Raw genomic sequence first — 21637 nt, 5'->3', positions numbered from 1 at the left:
TAGGGTTTAGTAGGGTTTAGGGTTTAACCCTAGGTAGGGTTTAAGGTTTAACCCTATGAGTAGGGTTTAGGGTTTAACCCTAAGTAGGGTTTAGGGTTTAAACCTAGGTAGGGTTTAGGGTTTAACCCTATAAATAGGGTTTAGGGTTTAACCCTAGGTAGGGTTTAGGGTTTAACCCTAGGTAGGGTTTAGGGTTTAACCCTATAAGTAAAGTTTAGGGTTTAACCCTGGGTAGGATTTAGGGTTTAATCCTAGGTAGGGTTTAGGGTTTATTTTTTAATCCTACGGGTAGGGTTTAGGGTTTAACGCTATGAGTAGGGTTTAACCCTATGAGTAGGGTTTAGGGTTTAATCCTATGAGTAGGGTTTAGGGTTAAGCCTATTAGTAGGGTTTAGGGTTTAAGCCTATGATCGGAATTAGTGTTTAACCGTAAAATAGGAGGTTTAGGGTTTGAACCTAGGGTATGATTTAGTATTTAAACCTATAATACATACGCTTATACACATATACATTTTGTACGTTTATACATATATGCATACACATTATACATATATATATATATATATATATACACACGTACATATACATTTTTTTTTATCAAACATTTGCATATACCTATGTTATACAAATATGCTCATATTAGGGATATGTAAATCCCATATATATTAAAAGAGAAGCATTACAACATATTTTTGTAGCCACATGTCATCACCACAATCATTTTTAAAATTTTTAAAAAAATATGTTGGTCCATATAAATATATAATAAGCTTTTTATTAAACTAACCATAAATTAATCATAAATGTTCTTTATTGTTTCCTTAAATAAAAATTATGGAATTACCTAATGTGGCTAAAGTATATATATGACAATTAATGATTTTGAATAATAAAGATTTGATAAAAATCAGTCTATTCTCTATCATTTTTAATTCATTTTAAAATAAATTAAACAACCACATTAACTATATAATAAAAATTTAGATTTTTTCATATATGTTATATTTAAATTTTTTTAAAACGAATATAAATGACTAAAGTTGTTAAAAATCTCACACTGAAATTATTGTGATCCATGATTTAAAATTTTTATTATAACAAGATACAAATGATTACGAAATTAAATAAGTAGGAAGTCTCATTTAATAAATATTATATATATGCATATTAATATTTTTTTAAATGAATTAAATACCATATAAAACACATAAGTATTTTAATTTTGAATTTGATTTGAAACTTTTTGATAAAAATTTTGAACAATTATTGACAACTTAATATTTAGATTTTAAACTTTGCACTGAATGTTTTTAAAATTATAAATTACTAAAATTATTAAACCTCCCATAAATTTTTTATTGTTATCATTGACTTAAAATTTTTGTAATAAAAAAATACAAACGATCAAAAATAATATGAGTATGAAATATTTTTTAACAGATGTCAATAGTAAAAATGTACTATATATTTATGTTTATATCATTTAAACTTAATTTTATAACATATAAAATAGAAAAAGTGTTTGTCTGGATAAATAAAATTTATTTAAGTATTTGTACCTATTTAGTTATATACGTAATAGTTACTAAATTTTTAATTATTCAATATATATTTATTGTTTCATAATATGTAAAAAAATTAATAATTAAAAATAATTTTTATATAATATTCATTCCGCGCAAGGCGCGGATCTTAACCTAGTTAAACTTATAAAATAGTAGAGACACACTACAAAAAAATTGTTGTTTAGCATCATTTATTTTGTATTTTTGCATTAGTTATAAATGATGTAAAATAATTTTGCATCATTTATATAAATGACTCTGAAAGTGGTGATGCAAATAATTCACATCGTTTTGTTAATAATTGATGTAAAAATGCTAAATATTTACATCAACTATTATAAATGATGTAAAATATATATCAATTACAATAACTGATATTAATATTTATATCATTTATTAAAATGATGTTAATATTAGCATCAATCAATTAATTGATTTTAATAATTAATTATATCACTTTTGGTAATTGAATAACTAAATTTTTATCATGTTGATTTTTTAATTTTATTAATACAAAATTAATATTAAATTGATAGCAGTAAATAAATAAATTAAATACTTTTATTAATTGTTAATGATTTCTTATTGTTCTTTTCATTGATGTTACAATTAAAAATAAGAAACTTACAAAAACAAGAAAACAAAAGAACACAATTAAAAAAACAGATAAACATAGTTCGCCGTAAGAGTTCTTCGATCAAGCTTCTTCTTCTTCCAATTCTCTGTATCTTTTGCTGTTGGTTGTAGGGTTTTAAGCTAATAGTTTCTTCTACAAATAAAACCATAATCATCATCACTCATATAAGAAAATACCGATTCATAGACAAAAACAATATAAAGAAAAGTTTGCATCAGATTGTCACTATTGACTAACCTTAACCAATGGTTCCTGAGGTAAACAATAATAGACTTCACGAAGGTTCCAAGAATATTATTTCAGATCTGCAGATTCAACCTCTCTTAAACTGTGTTAAAGAATTGTGTGTGGAAGAAAAGACTTTGCAAAAAAGATGTAAAGGATCGTTGCTTTTATTCAGTTGATTTCTTATTAGAAGGAAACGTGAACTAGTGGTGAGATAAAATAGGAGATATTGCTATATTTTTGGTAACAAACATATAGATTTTTAATGGTTTACAATTTTCTTTACAAAACAATTTAACGCAGTACATATATAAGATTAACTATTAACATTTATTAATTAGGTCGAAAATTTAAAATATTAGTTGTAAAAAATAGAATAATTTCTTTCTTTTAATTAAATATGTATTCTAGTGAGTATAAAAATGTTTTTTTTTAATATAGATTTTCAGATTCTTTATTTAGTTAATATATATGTTATATTTTTAATATTAAAAATATCAATTAATGTAGCTTACTTATTAAATCAATTCGAAATAGTTTATCAAAGCATAAAAAATCGTTTATAAGCAGAAATGATCTACGTACATATTAGTAACTAATGAAAATTATGTTAGTATCATTTTTATCATTGATGTCAAATTTGCAACATTTATTAAAATGATTTTACTTTTGAATCATTTAATAAGTGATGTAAACTCATATTTTCTATCATTTTTCAAAAAGTGATGTAAACTAATAAAGATTTGCATCAATTTCATTCAATCGATGCCAAACAAGTTAATAACCGCATCGTTTGTATCATTTCCTAATAAGTAATTCTAAATAGTATCATTTATTTTTGTGATTCTATTTAAGTGATGTAATATGATCCTTTTTTTGTAGTGACATGATGCTAAGTTTCATTTGTTTGCACAAATCTTGAAAAAAAACCACTTAAGTTGTTTTGAAAATAAAATATTTCACAAGCCATTGTTCGTAAAAAAATATATAATGTTTTATAAATCTGAAAGTTGATGGTTAGTATTTTTACAAGAAGTTGCTAAAAAAAATATTTCTATAAGAAAATAGTGAGAAATAAATGTTTTTTTTTTGGGGTCAAATGTGAAAAATAAATGTTAAATTTATAATCTACGTGTAAACTAACTGAACTTATACATCTCTAACTGACTAAAAGAAGTATAAGGACAAGATGTAAAATTCGGTTTGTTTTCATATTTGTAGAAAATTTAATATTTAAACTAGATTTCCACCCGCACAACCGTGCAGGTATATATATATATATATATTTATTTATTTTACACAATTATTATATATTTTTAATGTTACTCACATATTTAAATGTTTGTATAATTATGTCGAATATAATAATTTTATAGTTTTCATGCCGTAAATTAAAATCATCACATATATATATTGGTTATTATATATTTGTCCTATTGAGTTTGCGTTTGATTACTAAAATAAAGTTTTTAATGCATGAAACAACATATACGAAAACAATTTTGTATTTAATATATTATAATCATGATCCGTAGTTCAAATCGCTAGATTTTTTTAGTAATTTTTAATGTTTATTAACTTTATATAATAAATTAATGTATATTAAAAAGTTTAAGATAAGTTAAATTTTTATACATGTATTATATAGTTTACTAATATTAACCCGTTCTACCAACATATTATGTTTTTAGCATAAATATTTTATATTTATGAAAATAAAATATGTTAACTTATCAATTTAAAATAATTTTATCATATTTTGTTCAATATAACGTTTTTTTTAAATGATAGATATTATTATAAAATTGATAAAATATGATATAATTTTATTCTTTTAGTAACATTTCATTACTAATTACAAAATTAGTTAAAAATATTTATATTCAATTTATGACAATTAAGATCTTATAATAATCTTTTTCAAGAAATTTGTTAGAATTTTTTTTTTTTTTTTAAAATTAAAAGATATTATGATTAAAGTAGTTAAAAATATATATATTAGCATTAGTGATATACATTTAATAGAAAATTTAAATGATGGTCCAAATAAAAATATCACTCATCAAAAAATTATGATTTTTATTTTATTCAAAAAAAATTTGAAAAAATTAAAATAGAAATAAATATTTATTTCTAACAAAATCTTTAAAAATATTAGTAAATGTATTTTTGAAATTAATTAATTTTATTTTATTTAAATTTTCGTTTATAAACCAAAACTATATTCAATTTTAATTTCTAATTATTTTATGATAATTTAAATTAAAACTAACAATTTTCGAAAGTAAATTTAAAAAAGATTCTAAGAAGATTTTAAAAAGATTTTGTTAGAATATTTTAAATATATTCATTTGTATTTCAAATAAAAAGATAAAAATATTAAAAGATATAATAATGAATTTATGTAAAATATGATATTTTCTTGGAACGGTCCAAACTAAAAAAAATCACACATGAAAATAAGTCATGACTTCTGTTTTAATATATAAGATTTCTTTTGAAAACAATATATTGTTTAAAAACTTTAATTAAATAAATATATTTTATAGGAAGTTAGTGCAAGTATCATATAATTACAGTATATAAAAACATTTAAACATATGTACGCTTCTAATGGAATATAGAAAATTCTATGGATAGGAGGATGCAAAAGTTAAAAAAAAAAGATGCAAAAGTTTGGTTTATTTTCAACATAATTGAATTCGATATATATCACCCACACTTTTTTTTGAAACTAGAATATTTTGTAAAGTTAAAAGTACCTTTATTTTAAAATCCAAAATGTGTAAAGTTAAAAAACCTTTATTTGTGGGAAAATTGCCACAAATACCACATTCATAGTACCACTTTTCATGTTTACACTAACCACTTTTACCCTCATTTTTAATGAAGGGTATAATTGTTACCTAATCTAGACTTAGGGTTTAGAGTTGAGGGGTGGGGTAGGGTTTTTGGAATGTGAAATTTATGATTCTAATAAATATATAAATACTTAAAAATTTATAAAAATTTTTAAAAAATAGTTTCAAACATAATTTTCGTTTTTCAAAAAGAAATTTGAAAAAAAAAATTAAAAAAAAAAATTTATAAAAAAGTTTTAATTTGAAAAAGTATAATTCGAAAACATAAAAAAAATTTTACATTTTTTTTTATAATTTTTTATAATTTTTTATAATTTTTTTATTTTTTCATTTTTTTGTTTTTTATTTAAATAATAATTTATTATATATATAAATAACAAGGGCATAAGAGTCATTTGCCACTTAATGAAGAAGGTATTTTTGAAAATGTCTCATTAGTGGTGGTAAAAATGAAAAGTGATACCATGAAAGTGGTAAACATGTAATTTCCCCTTATTTGTGAATATATTTAGTTTAGTTCTAAATCTAAAAATATTTTGTACGGTTAATAGTTAATAACTTTATTTGTGAAAATATTGGGGATTAAATTCTAAATTGCGAAAATAAAAGTGAAAAGAAAAGATGGATTGTAACAACTTACAAGCATGTCCAATTGCGGAGACTGTCTTCAGAATTCTCTCATAACCTTAGCCTGTTTAGCTGGATCCATATTCTTGAAACATCAGAAAACATCTACTTATTAGATTATCGAGCAAGTTCTTATTTTACTCAAAAGTTTCTACTGGATTTAAGTTTTCTTTTCCACGACAAGAAGACCCTCAAAAACATAATCTGATGACTCCAACCGAACCATTAAATATGATGTGTTAAATAGGAATCTAACCTACAGTTCTGATTTGGACGCTGACAAATACAGATATGTTGTAGTTGAATTTTATAGAAGATGACATCGGCATTCTTTCTCCCAGTTTTACCTTTTGGAGCGGATGATAACTGCAGATGGATGAAAATAGAGTCAGAGAATCAATCACTCACATAGAAGGAACCAATGTACAAGAGAGTAGGTGGTTAAAACAAACCTGTGATGCGCGATATCAATGCCGATGTGTTAAATAGGAATCTGACCTTGCTCATAGCTGCCATTGTCTTAGTATGTCTGTATGTGCATGATTTAGCCTAAAACACCAAAGTTAAAAGTTTCTAATAGTCAATTTCATGGTTTTGGCTCAGTTGAAGTATATAAATCATGATTTTGTAATTTTAAAACCATGGGGATTCTTTCATAAAGAAAAATGAATATTAACAAGGAGGGGATTGTTGCGTACCAATACTCAAGACTAGGCTCAGAAGACTTGTCTTCCTCGGCGAGAATAAAGTATACAAAATCTTCATACTCATCTTCCCTTCAACTTTGCTCGTAAATTTCCTAGGAGCCTAATATAGAAACATAGCCACAGGTCAACATCAAGTGAAAAGCGTCCTGTCAGACTATAACATAGCTTTACCATATTTTGGGAACCAACCTGTGAAAATATTATATCAACAATCCTGTAGGTAAGGGCATGGTTACCATATTTGATGAGATTGTTCTTATCAATATAGCAGTCATGGTCCCCATCAAGTTCCTAGAATCTGCAGTAGATCACGTAAAAGTGCTCATAGGAGAAGTACCTGAAAAATCAAAAGAAGACATGCTTGTGAATGATTGAATCAAGTTTTGTCTCAGCACAATATGAAGGCATAAACCATAATCTTATAGCTCTTTCCTTTTGCACTGTTTTAATGATATATATGTGATAAAGCCCCTTGAATGTAATACATTTTACATCTCTGTTGGATTGTTAGAAAGGTATGAAAAAAAAGAAAAACAAACTCACCTAATAATTTTATTGATGTCGTCTTCTTCATCAAGCAGTTGCATCGCAGCAATAAGATTTCCGCGTTTCAGCTCTCAAAGAGTAAGGCAGCCAGTTCCGGATCTGTTAATGTAGTAAAATATTCTGTAGATGACCGTTTCAGCTGGATAATCAATGAAGGATAACGTTAGTACTAGTATCAAATCTTACAATACTAAAAGGAGAATAAGCTCAAAGGATAGGCATGCCACCTCAGATTAAAAAATCGACCAATAAGAGCTTTTCAGTTTACCACGTCACATAGCTTGGTCCATTTAAGAGAGTAATTGGGCTTCACGTTTGTCTCTTAAAAACAAATAATGACCCATTATCCAGTCCAGTTTAAAAACCCTCCTCTCCTATCAATCGATGAAGCCGACTCTTCATTCCTTCTTCCCTGTTTCCGATCTCAGCAACCACCGTTACCGCGAATCCCCTTCTCATCAATCAATGTTCCTCTTTAATCTCTTCTTGATGGTTTCATTCCATCTCTCGTTGATCTTCCTCTTATATAAGTCGCTTCATCTAAACCTAAATCTAGACAAAACCTAAAATCTCCCCTTACAAAACTACATCTACGGCGATGGAATAGAGGTAGTATAATATCATCATGTAGAAATATAACACAGTTTATACTGGGTGGATTTTGATGTCCCTCTTCAACTTCCTACCTCTGAACGAGTGATTTCTCACACCCACACGACAAGCACAAGTGGCTACAAAGAACGTCATCGGAACACATTTTCCATCGGTATATGAGAACATTGTGTTATCCACTCATTGATTTGTGTCTCTCAGTGTTATGTCTGATAGTTTTTCCTATCTTTCTTAACTCTCATTCGGCATAAAGTGTTGGCAGAATTTCTAATGTTTTCTTTACAGCCAAGAAATCATGGCAAGCTCAAGCTCGGCTCTTAATTACGAGATTACTATGTTTCTTGGTGCTTACTTTTATTGGTTCTTTTTCTTCATGATCAGTTGTGGTTTTCAAATATAGATGAGTGTTGCCTAATGATTTTGTTCTACACTTATGTTGTGCAGTTTACCTAGACTAACTTAGCTGAAGCTATTGGTGCTTCCCTCCAGTCAATAGATGGTTACATGTTTATTATGGATCAGTACGTCTGCTACAAATTTTAGACTTTCTCTAACCCATCTTTTTTATTCTGTATGGTTTATTGGGTAAGTAAAATGTAGAGTAGTGCAGAAAAATAGGAAAATATGAATAATATTTTAGTGTTTGTAAATCCTTTTTTAATCTCTATCTGCTTTTCAGATTATGACCGAGAAGATTAAAACTGGTGCATATCTAAATTGTCTATGGATTACCAACCACATGAGTTTAGAGTATTCGCCAACTCCAGTGGTACATGCATAGTACATGGTGGGTTCACGTACTTGGAGTATTTGCTCTTATCTCTCAGTTTCCTTAGCCAGTTAGTAAAAATGACTACCAACATTGTCATAGACATGTGGTGAAGCTAAGACAACGTGAATGTGATCAATAAACAAAATATTTTTGGTTTTCCGTCTTTTTGCTATCACTTTTTGTCATTATTTGGTTGATTTTACTTCTGATCACATCTGTTTTGGCTCTAAGATGTATTGCCAGTGAGTTTACAATTTATTATGTACACATAATATCTTCCATGTGTTACTCTCATTCGTCAAATCATTATTATTTGGACTGCTTTGTTTTTATCGATGCTGTTTATCTTTTTTATAGTGGCAGAGGAGATACATGGATACACCAACCAGCAACGTTTGTATCATCAGGTACCACATGAATATGAACTGATTTGATATTGCTTTCAGAAACAATAAAATAAATAGCTAAAACAAACAAATATCTTCCATGTGTTACTCTCATTAAGCATTGTCATTTCTTATTAGCTAATATATATCCACATACAAGAATCATGTCATTGGTTCTTTACAAGATCTGGTCTTTCTTAAGTTTAGTTGCATCTTTACTACAATAAATACATATGGTCTGAATTAGCTGAAGATGATGATATAACTGATTATTACTTATTTGCTTGGTTTCTAACAATTTGTTACTGAGCTTCATTCTTAGATTATGCATTGTAAAAATGCTTAACTCAACACTATTGGTCTCCTTTTCCGAAAAGAATACTGATGATGTTCCATGAAACATTAATAAAGCAAGAAAAACTATCACTATATTCAGAATTTATATTGGCCAATTCCTTAATTCCTACATATATATTCTCTGTTGCAGTTTTTACCATTTGAGATTTTTCTTTGTTGGGAATAGATTCAACTTTAAGCTTATGTTGTGCAGATTACTCACACGATATACTTATGGCCTTAATATGCAGCATTTTGTTTCCACCAAGATGCGAGTCTATATTGGCAGTAGAGAGACCAGGAAGAGAGTCATACATCGGCAGTAGAGAGGAATAAGAAAACGAGTTGGTGGACGCTAAAAGAGATTGCCATGTTGTACATGAAGTCTATTTTCATGAAATATGGCAATAACAGGAGGGGTGTCCTTTGGATTTGGGATTTTGGACGAGTACATAGCAAATGAGAGAGTATGGCGTTTTTTCTTTGAATTTGTTTTCGAAGAGCTCTTGATCAAATGGTGTGAACACTTAGCTTGATTCTTTTGCCACCTAATCTATGCTACGTATGACCTTCCTTCTTTAAGTTTGTCATGTAAGCTGTGTAACAAACACTAGCCATAAGCCTAACTAACGTTTTCTATAGGAAAAGGTATTTTTATATTTTTCTATATTGTGTGGGTGGAAAGAAGTAATTCGGTATTTATTTGAGTTTTTGTTTTTTCAAAGCACATATTTTTTTTGGGTCGAGAACATTTTATTTAATGAACTTTTTACATAATTTATGCATTTAATCAATACTATTAAAAGGGAAAGAGTCTAAAAAAATCTACCTATAAAAGTTGTTTGGACCCTTTTATTTAACTCATTATTTTTTTGGTCTTACCTTAAATTTATACTAACAATATGTTATCATATATTTCTCAAACAATAATTTAGTCAATTCTTTTATTTATTTAAATCTCATTCCTAAATCTTAATCATTACTATTACTATATTTATCATTTTGAATTTTAATCGTAAAAGCATTGAAATTGATGTTTTATATTATCACTTTTATCGTATAATATATGATTTAAAGCAAGATAAATTACAAGAAATATATGTGTACACTCTAACTTCCTCTTTCGTTTATAATAAAGTAATCATATCATATATAAAATTTACCACTAAAATCTTATATCATATACTAAACTTTCAACCGTCTATAGTTTGATAATATTTTCATATTTAAAAATGATTTTTCTGAATATTCATGTTACCTTCACAAAAATGAAGAAATTCATTGGTTCTATTAAAGCTAACATGACTTCACGATATCAGTATTGATTATTCAAGATTTTGAAAATTATTTGTTTAGATATTATACTTTTATATACTTTTCACTTAAAACGAATCAATACTATTAAAAAAGAAAGAGTTTAAAAAAAATCTAATATAAAAAAGTTGTTGGAGTTATGTATAACTATTTATTATTTTTCTGATAATACATTAATCAATCTAAACATACAATATTTTAAATATTTTTAACAGATCTTAATATTATTTCTTATGATACCTTTACTCAGAAAAATATTTCATCAACCATGTTTTTGTACAATAACGTTAAAAAATTTATATCAAAAGGTTGTTGGACCTGATATGGACGTAATGGGTCCACATCTGTTCGGGTATTTAAGATCCTAAAAAAATTTGAAATATATGAAAAATCTGAAAAATATCCGAAACACGAAAAGTATTTGAAAATCCAAACAAATACCAAAAAAATTTAAATACCTTTTTTTTTTTGTAACACTTGCATTTCATTAATTAAAAAGAAGTTCAAGAGGCCTCAGGCCCATATTTAGCCCACTAATGGGTCTGAAACAAAGGAATTCGAAAGGGAGAGTTTTGCTAGTCGATCGGCTTCTCCGTTGAGAGCTCGAGAGACATGAGAGAAGGATTTCTCGACAAAAACAGAAGAGATCTGTTGTATATCTTTGACAATACCAAAGATCTCTTTCACCTGCATGTCGTTGTTGATAGCTCTGATGAGCGTTAAGTTGTCAGAGAATGCTTTGAGTTTTGGATACTCTAGATTCACTGCAGAGAGAACACCAGCTCGGAGGGCAATTGCTTCTGCGATGAGTGGTGAGCTAATTGAGTTGAAGGTCGTGGTCCCCTGATTGATGCAATTGCCGATTGTGTCTGAGAAGATCCAGGCGACTCCTGCCAGCTTCGTCTTTTTGTCATATGCCGCATCCGATTTACAAATCATGTAGCCTTCCTCATTGTTGGTTGTCTGAGCCCGCCTTTCTCTAGGTAGTGTCTGATTGGATAGTTTCGCTTGATGTTGAGCACTGTTCCATTCTCTAGCTAAGCTAATGGCTTTTGTTGTTGTTTCTACAGATGTGAGGATCCGATTCTCGAAAATGTAGATGTTGCGAGCAGACCAGAGAGCCCAACAAACCCATGGTAGTATGTCTGTTGGAATGCCCGTTGGGGGGAGACAGATTGCTTTCCTGAATTCCACTAATGCTTGTTTGAAGGAGCAGTCCGTAGCTAGGTGAACTACTTGTTTCAATGGAATTAAATTCCAAACTTCTTGGGCAAACGGGCATAAGAAGAAGGTGTGCATTGCCGTTTCCTTTGCCTTGCATCTAACGCAAAGGGCCTCTGAGTTAATGCCTCGTTTTTGCAGGAGCTCTCCCAGTGGTAGGGCTTCTTGGACAACAGACCAAAGGAACAGTTTTATCTTCGGTGAGCATTTTGTAGCCCATACATCTTTGTTCCATTGGAAGCTCTCCAAGTTTTGATTGATGGGAGCTAAAGTTTCCGTAGCAGCTGCGTAGTAACCCGATCTTGTGGTGTAGGTACCAGATTGGAGTGGGTGCCAGACAAAGATGTCCTCCGCGTGAGCATGACCTGGTTGTATCAGTTGGATCTCCTTTGCAACCTGAGGTAGTAATTCCTCAATTCTCTTTCTGTTCCACTTCATATCAGTAGTAAAAATTTAAATACCTAAAAATTTAAAATCTTATTCAAAATCTGACACGATGAACTGAAAAATACCCAAAATTTTATCCAAATATCCAATTTTTTTTTTAATTTAAAAATTTACCTGAAATCAAAACTCTAATCGTAAACCAAAAACTTAAAAACAATATCCATAATACCGGAAGCATATTCGGAATATCCAAATATACCTAATAAATACATATTTATGATCGGGTATAGGGTAGGACCCGGACTCAAACAAAGAGCGGGTCAAAAAAAACCCAATAGGTTATCTTCTCTAGACCTGAACTAAACCTATAATTTTGGATCGGTTCGGTTTGTTTTTTTGATCCGGATATAATTCTCATGTCGAAAAGAAACTTACGTAAAAGTGTACATTTAACATCTCAAATAAACTAATTTGCAGATTATATAGCTGTTAGAAATTATGTTTTTCGATAATAAAACTTTGTATTATAATATAATCCAACAACCCCGCGCTTTCCAAGCGCGGGTCAAAATCTAGTAATTTGTGTTATAATATGTTTGGTGGAAATACTGAGGTGAAGAGAAAGATCAAGAAATCTGTTGGTGGCATATGTTGAACCAAATCTTTCTCTTCCTTTGAACAGAAAAGAATATTGACCATCTTTCATAAGAATTTTTTTTCTTAAGCTATACCTATGGGCCATGGGGGTTTGATGTAATGCCTGCAGTGGGAAAACTACATTCATCCATCATCTTCTTAAACTTAATTGGTATCATTTGGTGCGACAGAAGCACCTTTTTCTTGGGCTTATTTAGCAGTAGTACATTCTTCTAACTTCATACAAGCAGTGCTCTGCAAATACAGAATAGTGTACGAAGATACATCATGCTTCAACCCAAATTTAAATATAGCATCAAAGTGTCATCATATTAAATACAGAGAGACGATGACAATATCATACCCCTTTCGGAGGTTAGCTCTTGCCAATGTGAGATCCAATTTGATGGCTTTCTTATCTGCAAAGCTTCTGCTTATGGAGAACAACAATTAAGAAATTCAGACAAACCCCTCTAGGGGACAACGTTTAATCTGCTTTCGATTAAAATTGAATCTTACCATATAAGAAGCAAAACCCATGCAAAAGATGAGTTTGACAATTGCAGAGGGAAGAGATAGACATGTGGGGTTAGTAAACAGCCCAGCCAAACTTGGAGAAACAGAAGGAAACGACAACCTAAAGCCTGAAACTAATTTATTGACAACAAACAGTTTAATTATAAATTAGTTTATTAAAAGTTTATAGTTTACTTATTAAAAGCCAGTTGAACATTTAACTAAAGAAATAACATAAAAAAACTCTAAAAGCATTACCTATTTACAATTTAAACCCTCAATTTTTTTTGCTAGCACTTTTGACTTTCAGATTGACATTTATATCATTAAAACTTTCAATCGAACTTATTTGTTAATAAAATAAAAAATTGACATGTTGTACAGATAAAAATAATGATATGTTAGTGGTTTTCCAAAAAAAACAATTATTTAATTATAAAATAAAAAAATTTAGAAAATTAAATAATAATTAGAAAACTAAAAAAATCAGAAAAAAATCAGATAATAAAAAAATTAAGTAATTACTTAGAAATTCCAAAAATTAAATTAAATTCAGAAAATAAATAAAATTAAATTAAATACATAAAATGGAAAATGGAAAATTTAGAAAATTCACAAAAAATAGAAAATTCAAAATATCAAAATATCTTTTTAAATTAAAAACAATTCTTTAAAATTACAAGATTTCTTTATAAAACTGACATATCATCGTTAACAATAAAAATTTCAAACATATCACTGTTATATATGATAGTTTCTCATATAACCATTAACAATTATGGTTTTTGATATATATTCAACGATAATTTTTGACATCATCGTTTAAAATGAAGGTAGATATGTCAATAACGACATTTTTAACAGCCATCATTATCAACATAATAATATAATTATTACTTTGAATTTTTATGTGAGTTTTGATATTCGAAAACTAAATATTTAAAACTATAATACTAATTTTATGTTTAAAATTTTTGAGAGACAAAACTAAGAATACATTTTCTGAATATTAATTTCTAAAATAATAAATATAATCTAATTTATTAGCTCGCTGTCAAAAAAAAAATCTAATTTATTAGCTCTAAAAGAATGAATAAACTAAACTTATCAAAGAATGTCAAACATTTCTGCTTATTCAGATGAAGTCTATCAACAGAGCAAAGTAAAATGCGATGAGAAACTATCACGTACCATTTTTTGTCAAAGAAAATTATTATTTATGTGAAAAATAATTATTTTAAGGATAAATATAAATAACTAATCCGCGCGTAGCGCGGAGACGGACCTAGTGTAAATAACAAGAAGAAATCAGATATTTGCGGTGTTCATTCACTTGACAAACAATGCCCATAAAAGTAGCAGCAGAAAAAAAAAAAACTGATTTATGAAAATTTGTACAGCCAAACAGTACAACAAAAGAATAGGGTTTGACGATGTCAAAGATGCGGGTTAACTTCAAATTGCATAAACGTCTTATTTAACATAGAAAAGAAAAAATCCAGTAAACTTCACCATATGTAACCCATGAAATCATTAAGCCACAAATAAATGAGTCATACCATATCTTTCTTGAAATTCGGATGTAGTCCTCAGAAATTGTAAGCCAGGATGTGTTGCCAGAAGCTCATCCAGAAGTGGTTTGAAAACAGAAGAGATTCTGGTCAAACCTCGTAAATCCTGGACGTAAGTCGTCGAACAGACGACCGAATTGTAAGTCGTCTATATATAATTAAATATTGAAGTTTTATTTTTCAATTGCAAAACTAACATATGACGACTTAATTGTAAGTCGTCGAGTTTTAATCAATTATTGATATTTGAATTTTCACCAGACGACTGAAATGTAAGTCGTCCAGAAAAGTCAAACTTCTGAAATAATCCAGTCAAATGCAAAACTAACCTATGATGACTGAAACGTAAGTCGTCTAGCTTTTTTGGAGTTTTTTTTTTAACCAAACAAAGTAGACGACTTATTTTTCAGTCGTCCCAGATAACAGATTTCAAAGTTAATTGCAAAAATAACATCTGCGTTGACCAGACGACTTCCAGGTAAGTCGTCTGGACGAACAGATCTGGAAAAAAAAATCGATTTCATACCTTAAATTTGTGAGATAATTTCCTTAGCACACATAAGACTTCTCCAAGAACACAGAATCTCAAACGAAAGTGACCCACCCAGAATCATTAGCTTCTTTGACTCTATGAACCATAAAAAAAATGTAGAATCAAAATCTTGGAATTTTTAGCCTAATGTGGAGAGAAAGTAAGAGGGATGTTGTGTTTAGTTCATAAGAATGGAGAAAGAAGAAGGGTAAATCGATCTTGGAAGCATTAAGAGGTTCAAATCGGTTGTTCATGGTGGTAATGGTATTGATGACAATGACAATCTTGTAATTACTTAAAGATGATGAGGGTGAGAGAGTAAAAATGTCATTTTCAAAAAAAAAATTAAAAAAAAAATTGATGGCATTTTCGTGAATTATATGAACTTGTGGGGTGAATAGGGAAAAACTAATTTCCAAATAAAAGGAGGTTAATTTTGTGTTTGACTTTGAGTTGTAGGTCAATTTTGGAAAAAGCCTTTCTTTTTAATAGATAATTTTGTGTTAAAAAATTATAAACCAAAAATAAATTCAAATATTTTACCCGATATGATTGTGACATTTGTACAAAAAAACAATTGTGTATGTATTAATAAAATTCTGTCATAATGTGAAAATAAATATTTTTCCTAAAATCCTAAATAAAAGAAATTTGAAAAATAACTTTTTCCTCTTTTGATCTTAACCAAATAAGTTTTTTTTTTCCTTTTAAATCCTGACCAAATAGAATTGTAAAAGTAATTTTTACTTTTAAAATTTAATGATAAATATGATACTGAAAATATTTAATTAAAAATATTAGTGATAGTAAGAAAAGGAATTTTGAAAATAATATGATATTGAAAATATTTAATTAAAAATATTAATGATATTGAGAAAAAAAATTTTGAAAATAGCAACTTTTAAAAATAGTTAATATTTGCTGTAAGTAATTATTTGAAAGTATTTTTATTTTCTAAATCCTAGAAAAAATAATTATAAAAGATTATGTAATTTTATTTTTATTTTCTAACGCCCTAAAACTGCAAGAAAATGTTTGATAGTTCTTTTCCTATAAAGAAAATCCTAAACAAAAGAGATTTGTATCATATTTTTAATTCCTATCCAAAAGAGAATTGTAAGAAGTTATTTGATAGTATATAAAATTTGTTGATGAATATGATACTAAAAATTATTTAATTAAAAATGATGTGTAAAAATAGTATTTATATGAACCGTAAAAATCATAATTTAAAATTATTTAATAGTAACTAGAAATAATTATTTGATAGCGATAAGATTTTTCTGAAATTCTAAACAGAAGATAATTGTAAAAGTTTATATGATAATACTTTTCCTTTTCTATAATCCTAAACAAAGGTATAAAAAGGTATTTGAAAGTTTTTATTTTTTTAATTGTAAATCTTAACAAAAGTAAACATACCTACTTGATAGTATTTAAAAAAAAAAGAATTTAATGACAAGTATGATGCTAAAGCTATTAAATTATCAAAAATCAAAACTTAAGATGTTGTCGTGATTGGTATTTATGTGTTTGATATGTAGTAGTTTATAATTCATTTTATTTAAAATATTATTATGAAAATGTATCATTAATAATAATGAATCAAGAAAATTATTTAACATTAGATAAGTTTAATAAAACATTAAATTAGTACATAAGAAAGTGTATAATGTTGTCATTGCTTTTTGGTCTTATTTAAATTCTAAATTCCTTTTTATTTCATTGTAATTATTATTTTGGGTTGGATCCGGTTTAAATTTTTATGTTTGGATGTTTTTTCTAGCTCTAACAAATATTAACTGAAACTTATGTGTGAAAATGAGTTCTTAACTATAACATAAATTTCACATAACATATGCAAAAAAAATTAAAAATAATAAAATGAGTTTTTAATATTTTTTATTAAATTAAAATATCAAATAAAGCCTGTTGCAACGCATGGGTCCAAATCTAGTAGATAATAAATCTCGCTGAAAAAACTCAAGACATTGAAAAGTTTTTCATTGTTGACTGAAAAAGTGTTAAAAATACCCACGCTGGAATTTCATCTATTCTATTAATTCTACAGCATGACCATTTGATATTTGTTTGGTCCAATTATTTATAGCCCACCTTCTTAAAAATTAACTGCCATGACATGTATATATTATTATAACCTCCTCTTCCCTTGGCATTTTATAACCTCCCGATGAAAAAAAAAATAATAAAAAATAACCTCCTCTTCCCTTTACTTCCTATAATTTTGGGATGCAGTATTCGACTACAATCATTGACAGCAACCAATTCATCTATTAGATGCTTTGATTTTCCCATGCCTGATACCATTCTGTATATATACATTAGTAATAACAATTAATAGCATTTATATTCATAGTATCAATAACTATGTTTACAAATAAATAAATAATTATACCAGCTTTAAATATCAGACGGTTTGAATAAAAATATCAAATAATTTGGATAATTTTAAATTTATGGATAAAAATATTCAGGTAATTTTGTTAATAAATAGTATTTTTAGTATATTTATCTATCTAGAAATTAAGTATGATTAATATCTGTGTGTATATAATTTTATTTTAAAATTTTGGATACCTATTTGGTTAGCGGTTTGGTTCCGGTTCAATTCAAATTTTTGGTTCCAGAGATATATGATTCACTTGATTATTTATGAATTAGGTTTACATTTGGTTTTAGTTTTTTGGTTCTGGATAAATGTGTCTAAACCTATACAATATCTTATATAGAAATTAGGGGTGGCCGTTCGAGTACTCATTCCGATTTGGTTAGGATCTAATTCGGATTTTGAGTTTTCGGAGTTTAATATTTTAGCCCCATTCAGATATTTTTAAATTTTAGTTCTCGTTCGAATAGCCCATTTAAATTATTTTAAAAATATCAAAGTTCATATACTAAATAATATTGATAACTAAATTGTATATTGATATGTTTGTTGCTCCCTACGAGAAAAACACATACCTATTTCATTTCTGCTTTTTACATTTAACTGATTTTATGAATGTGGAACGGGTGATATTCTTTTTTTTGTTCAACCAGGAACGAGGTGATATTCATTTTAAGCTATTTATAAAAAAATACCAAAAAAACAAAATAAAAAATATACCTGCACTTTGTAGCGCGGGTCAAGATCTAGTATTCAGTTAAAATCTGATATTTTAAATTTATACACGCAAACGAAGCCGTTTTCCTTTCGTGTTCCTAATAATAAGACATTAAAGAAAACACTTGTGTAAATATGGAAGCTCTTTTTGTTTACCAAAGAAAAAGAGAAAAGGGTAATAAACTACCTCAAAGTCAGTTATTATTATTAACTCTTTTGTTGACAACATTTTCATTTTCTATTCGTTTTTGAAGAATTAAATTCTAATATAGGAAGAAACTCAATTGGCATTTTCAAGGTTAATATGCAAAAATTAAAATACCAAGTCGAGAAGAAGAGAACAGAACATGTTTCGACTTTTGTTGCTACACTCAAAACCAAAAACAAATGGTCAAGAAGACAACTATGAGAGAAGAGAGAGAGGGAGAGCAAAGAAAAGAAGCAAAGTAATGGCACGATTCAAGTTTGAACTTGATGGTAGTGACTTGAGAAATTCTAGGGATTAAGTTTTTGCAGTTTAAGAATTCGTTAGAGTTTTTTTTTGCTTAGATAATTTTTATTTTAAATTTTTGTTTCGATACTTTCTAATTGTGCGATTTTACGTTAGCTGGTTTTTATTTTTTATTTTTTTTAAATATGTCACATGGCATAATAGGATTCGTCGAATGACTTATACGAGATTCTAAGACGTAGGGAATATTATTCATAGAAAGAGTATCCCTTATCCCTTATATATAAAAGGAGAATCATTGTATTAAATACGTTCACACTAAACTGGACACATGTCACGTGGGGAAGCATTGTAATAAATGTGTTCACACTAAAATGGATACATGTCACATGTACAGAACATTTCACCCAAACTCAACATAAATATGTTCACACTATGTATTTTATGTTTTTTAAATATAAAATCACATGCATGGTTCTTCTTTACGTTGTTTTTACTATTTACGAATGTAGCTGGACAAATTATTCATAAATTTTGATTCGATTCGTTATCTGTTTTGATTTGAACCGAAAAATCTTGATATCCATTACTCTACGAAGCAAATCAAATACTAAAATACAATATCCATAAAAAAAAAGTAAATCACAAATATCAATATTTATAGAAACGGATATCCAATTTGATATGTTATATGCATATATATATATATATATTTAAAGAATTATATATAAGTTATATATTATAGTTTATATAAATTTTACAATATTTTTGTTTTTAAATAATTTTATTTTTCATGTATTATTTTGAAAAAATGTCATTTAATATTAATTAACAGTATCTTTATATATTTATCAACCATCTTTTTATACTTTTACATACACGTACATGTGCACATTGACATGGGCACATTATAACTAAGTACTAGATTTTGATCCGCGCTTAGAAAGCGCGGGTTTAATTTTGGAATTAAATTATTATTATTTTAAATAAATTTTTATAAGATAATGTGGATTCACATAAATATTGGCATAGAACCGCGATTCGGACCGGACGTTTTCAAAACGCGGTTTATTGTTTGATTCAATTGACATAAAATTATTATATATATGTTAGACTAAATTATATATATATATATATGGTTTAAATAAACACTATTGATTTATACGGATTCGAGGAATGTGTTTAAACTTTAAAATGAAATTTGTATATTTAGTAGGGGAAATTACATGTTTATCACTTTTATGGTACCACTTTTTATTTTTACCACCACTAAAGAGAGATTTTCAAAAATATTTTTTCATTAAGTGGCAAAAGACTCTTATGCCCTTTTTATTTATATATATAATAAATCATTATTTAAATAAAAATAAAAAATAAATAAATAAAATAAAAAAAAGAAAAAAAAGTTACTTTTTTATGTTTTCGAATTATACTTTTTCAAATTCGAACTTTTTTATAAATTTTTTTTTCAATTTTTTTTTCAAATTTCTTTTTGAAAAACGAAAATTATGTTTGAAACTATTTTTTTAAATTTTTTATATAATTTTTAAGTATTTATTTATATATTTATTAGAATCCTAAATTTTACATTCCAAAAACCCTATCCCACCCCTCAACTCTAAACCCTAAATCTAGATTAGTTAACCCTAAGGGTATAATTGTCTTTTACTCTTCATTAAAAGTGAGGGTAAAAGTGGTTAGTGTAAACATGAAAAGTGGTACTATAAATGTGCTATTTGTGGCAATTTCCCAAATTTTTTTTTGATGAAATTTTGAATTTATTGATCATCATTGGGAAAAATTTACAAAGAATAATTACCTAAAAGAATGATGAACTATATAACTAAAAAACTAAATTGAGTGAAACTCCTTTCCTACCCAAAAACCTCAAACCACCTTCTCATGAGCCCTTCAAGTCTATGATATCCCTTATAACCCAGCGATGAGATCCGATTCTTGACAACCTTGCTTATCATACTTATCAACTGATCAGTTCCCTTAAATCTCTGTTGGTGCCGTCGGAGGTTTCTCTCCCGCCAAACATGATAAACAACCACTTGAAACAGAAGGCGAATGAGAATCTGGTCCATTAATGTATATGCTTCTCCACATACTACCTGGAGCATGTCTGACCAATCTGGATTTATTCTTCTTCCTAACAGCTTGCTTGCAACTCTGTCCCAAATTGTATAAGAATAAGGACATGCAAAGAATAAATGATCTCGAGTTTCGTCCCTCTCTCCACATAGAACACATCCTTGCGTGATCCCCCATAGCCTCATTCGATCTCCAGTTGAGAGCCTGTTCTGTATTGCAAGCCACACAATAAAAGTGCATCTAGGTATTCCTTGTTTAAACCACACCCCTTTACTCCAGTTCACTGCTTCTTTCTTACATCGAATTTGTTCCCAAGTTCGAGCAGAAGAGAAGTAGTTCTTATAATCATCCATATCATGCTTCCAAAGATACTTATCGTCTCCCATCTGCGGGTCAGGGACTGGTGTATCTTGAATTTTGGCATGAAGCTCCCGGAAGCGACGACTTCTATGGCCCCTTATACTCCACTGATTTTGGCTAACAGCATCACACACCCTTGCACTGCGGATAATCC

At 28.1% G+C, this 21637-nt stretch overlaps 2 long non-coding RNA genes across 4 annotated transcripts; one reads left to right on the top strand and one right to left on the bottom strand.

Annotated features, from left to right (window-relative positions):
• Window positions 1-2108: 2108 nt before the first annotated feature.
• On the bottom strand, window positions 2109-3798 carry LOC117126504. Its single transcript, XR_004449110.1, has 2 exons — window positions 2440-3798; window positions 2109-2334 (listed from the first exon to the last, which is right to left on the bottom strand). It is a non-coding gene; the product is annotated as an uncharacterized LOC117126504 (long non-coding RNA).
• A 3525-nt stretch (window positions 3799-7323) lies between these two features.
• On the top strand, window positions 7324-10003 carry LOC103828200. Of its 3 annotated transcripts, none has more exons than XR_625219.3 (4): window positions 7324-8301; window positions 8460-8567; window positions 8910-8959; window positions 9526-10003. It is a non-coding gene; the product is annotated as an uncharacterized LOC103828200 (long non-coding RNA). The 3 variants fall into 3 exon arrangements; XR_001955375.2 differs by having other exon boundaries at window positions 7324-8365; XR_004449107.1 differs by having other exon boundaries at window positions 7324-8567.
• Window positions 10004-21637: the final 11634 nt, after the last annotated feature.

This window comes from Brassica rapa, chromosome A07 (assembly GCF_000309985.2).
Source record: "Brassica rapa cultivar Chiifu-401-42 chromosome A07, CAAS_Brap_v3.01, whole genome shotgun sequence".
Taxonomy (NCBI): Eukaryota; Viridiplantae; Streptophyta; class Magnoliopsida; order Brassicales; family Brassicaceae; genus Brassica; species Brassica rapa.
This window is presented reverse-complemented; position numbering and strand designations above follow the sequence as displayed.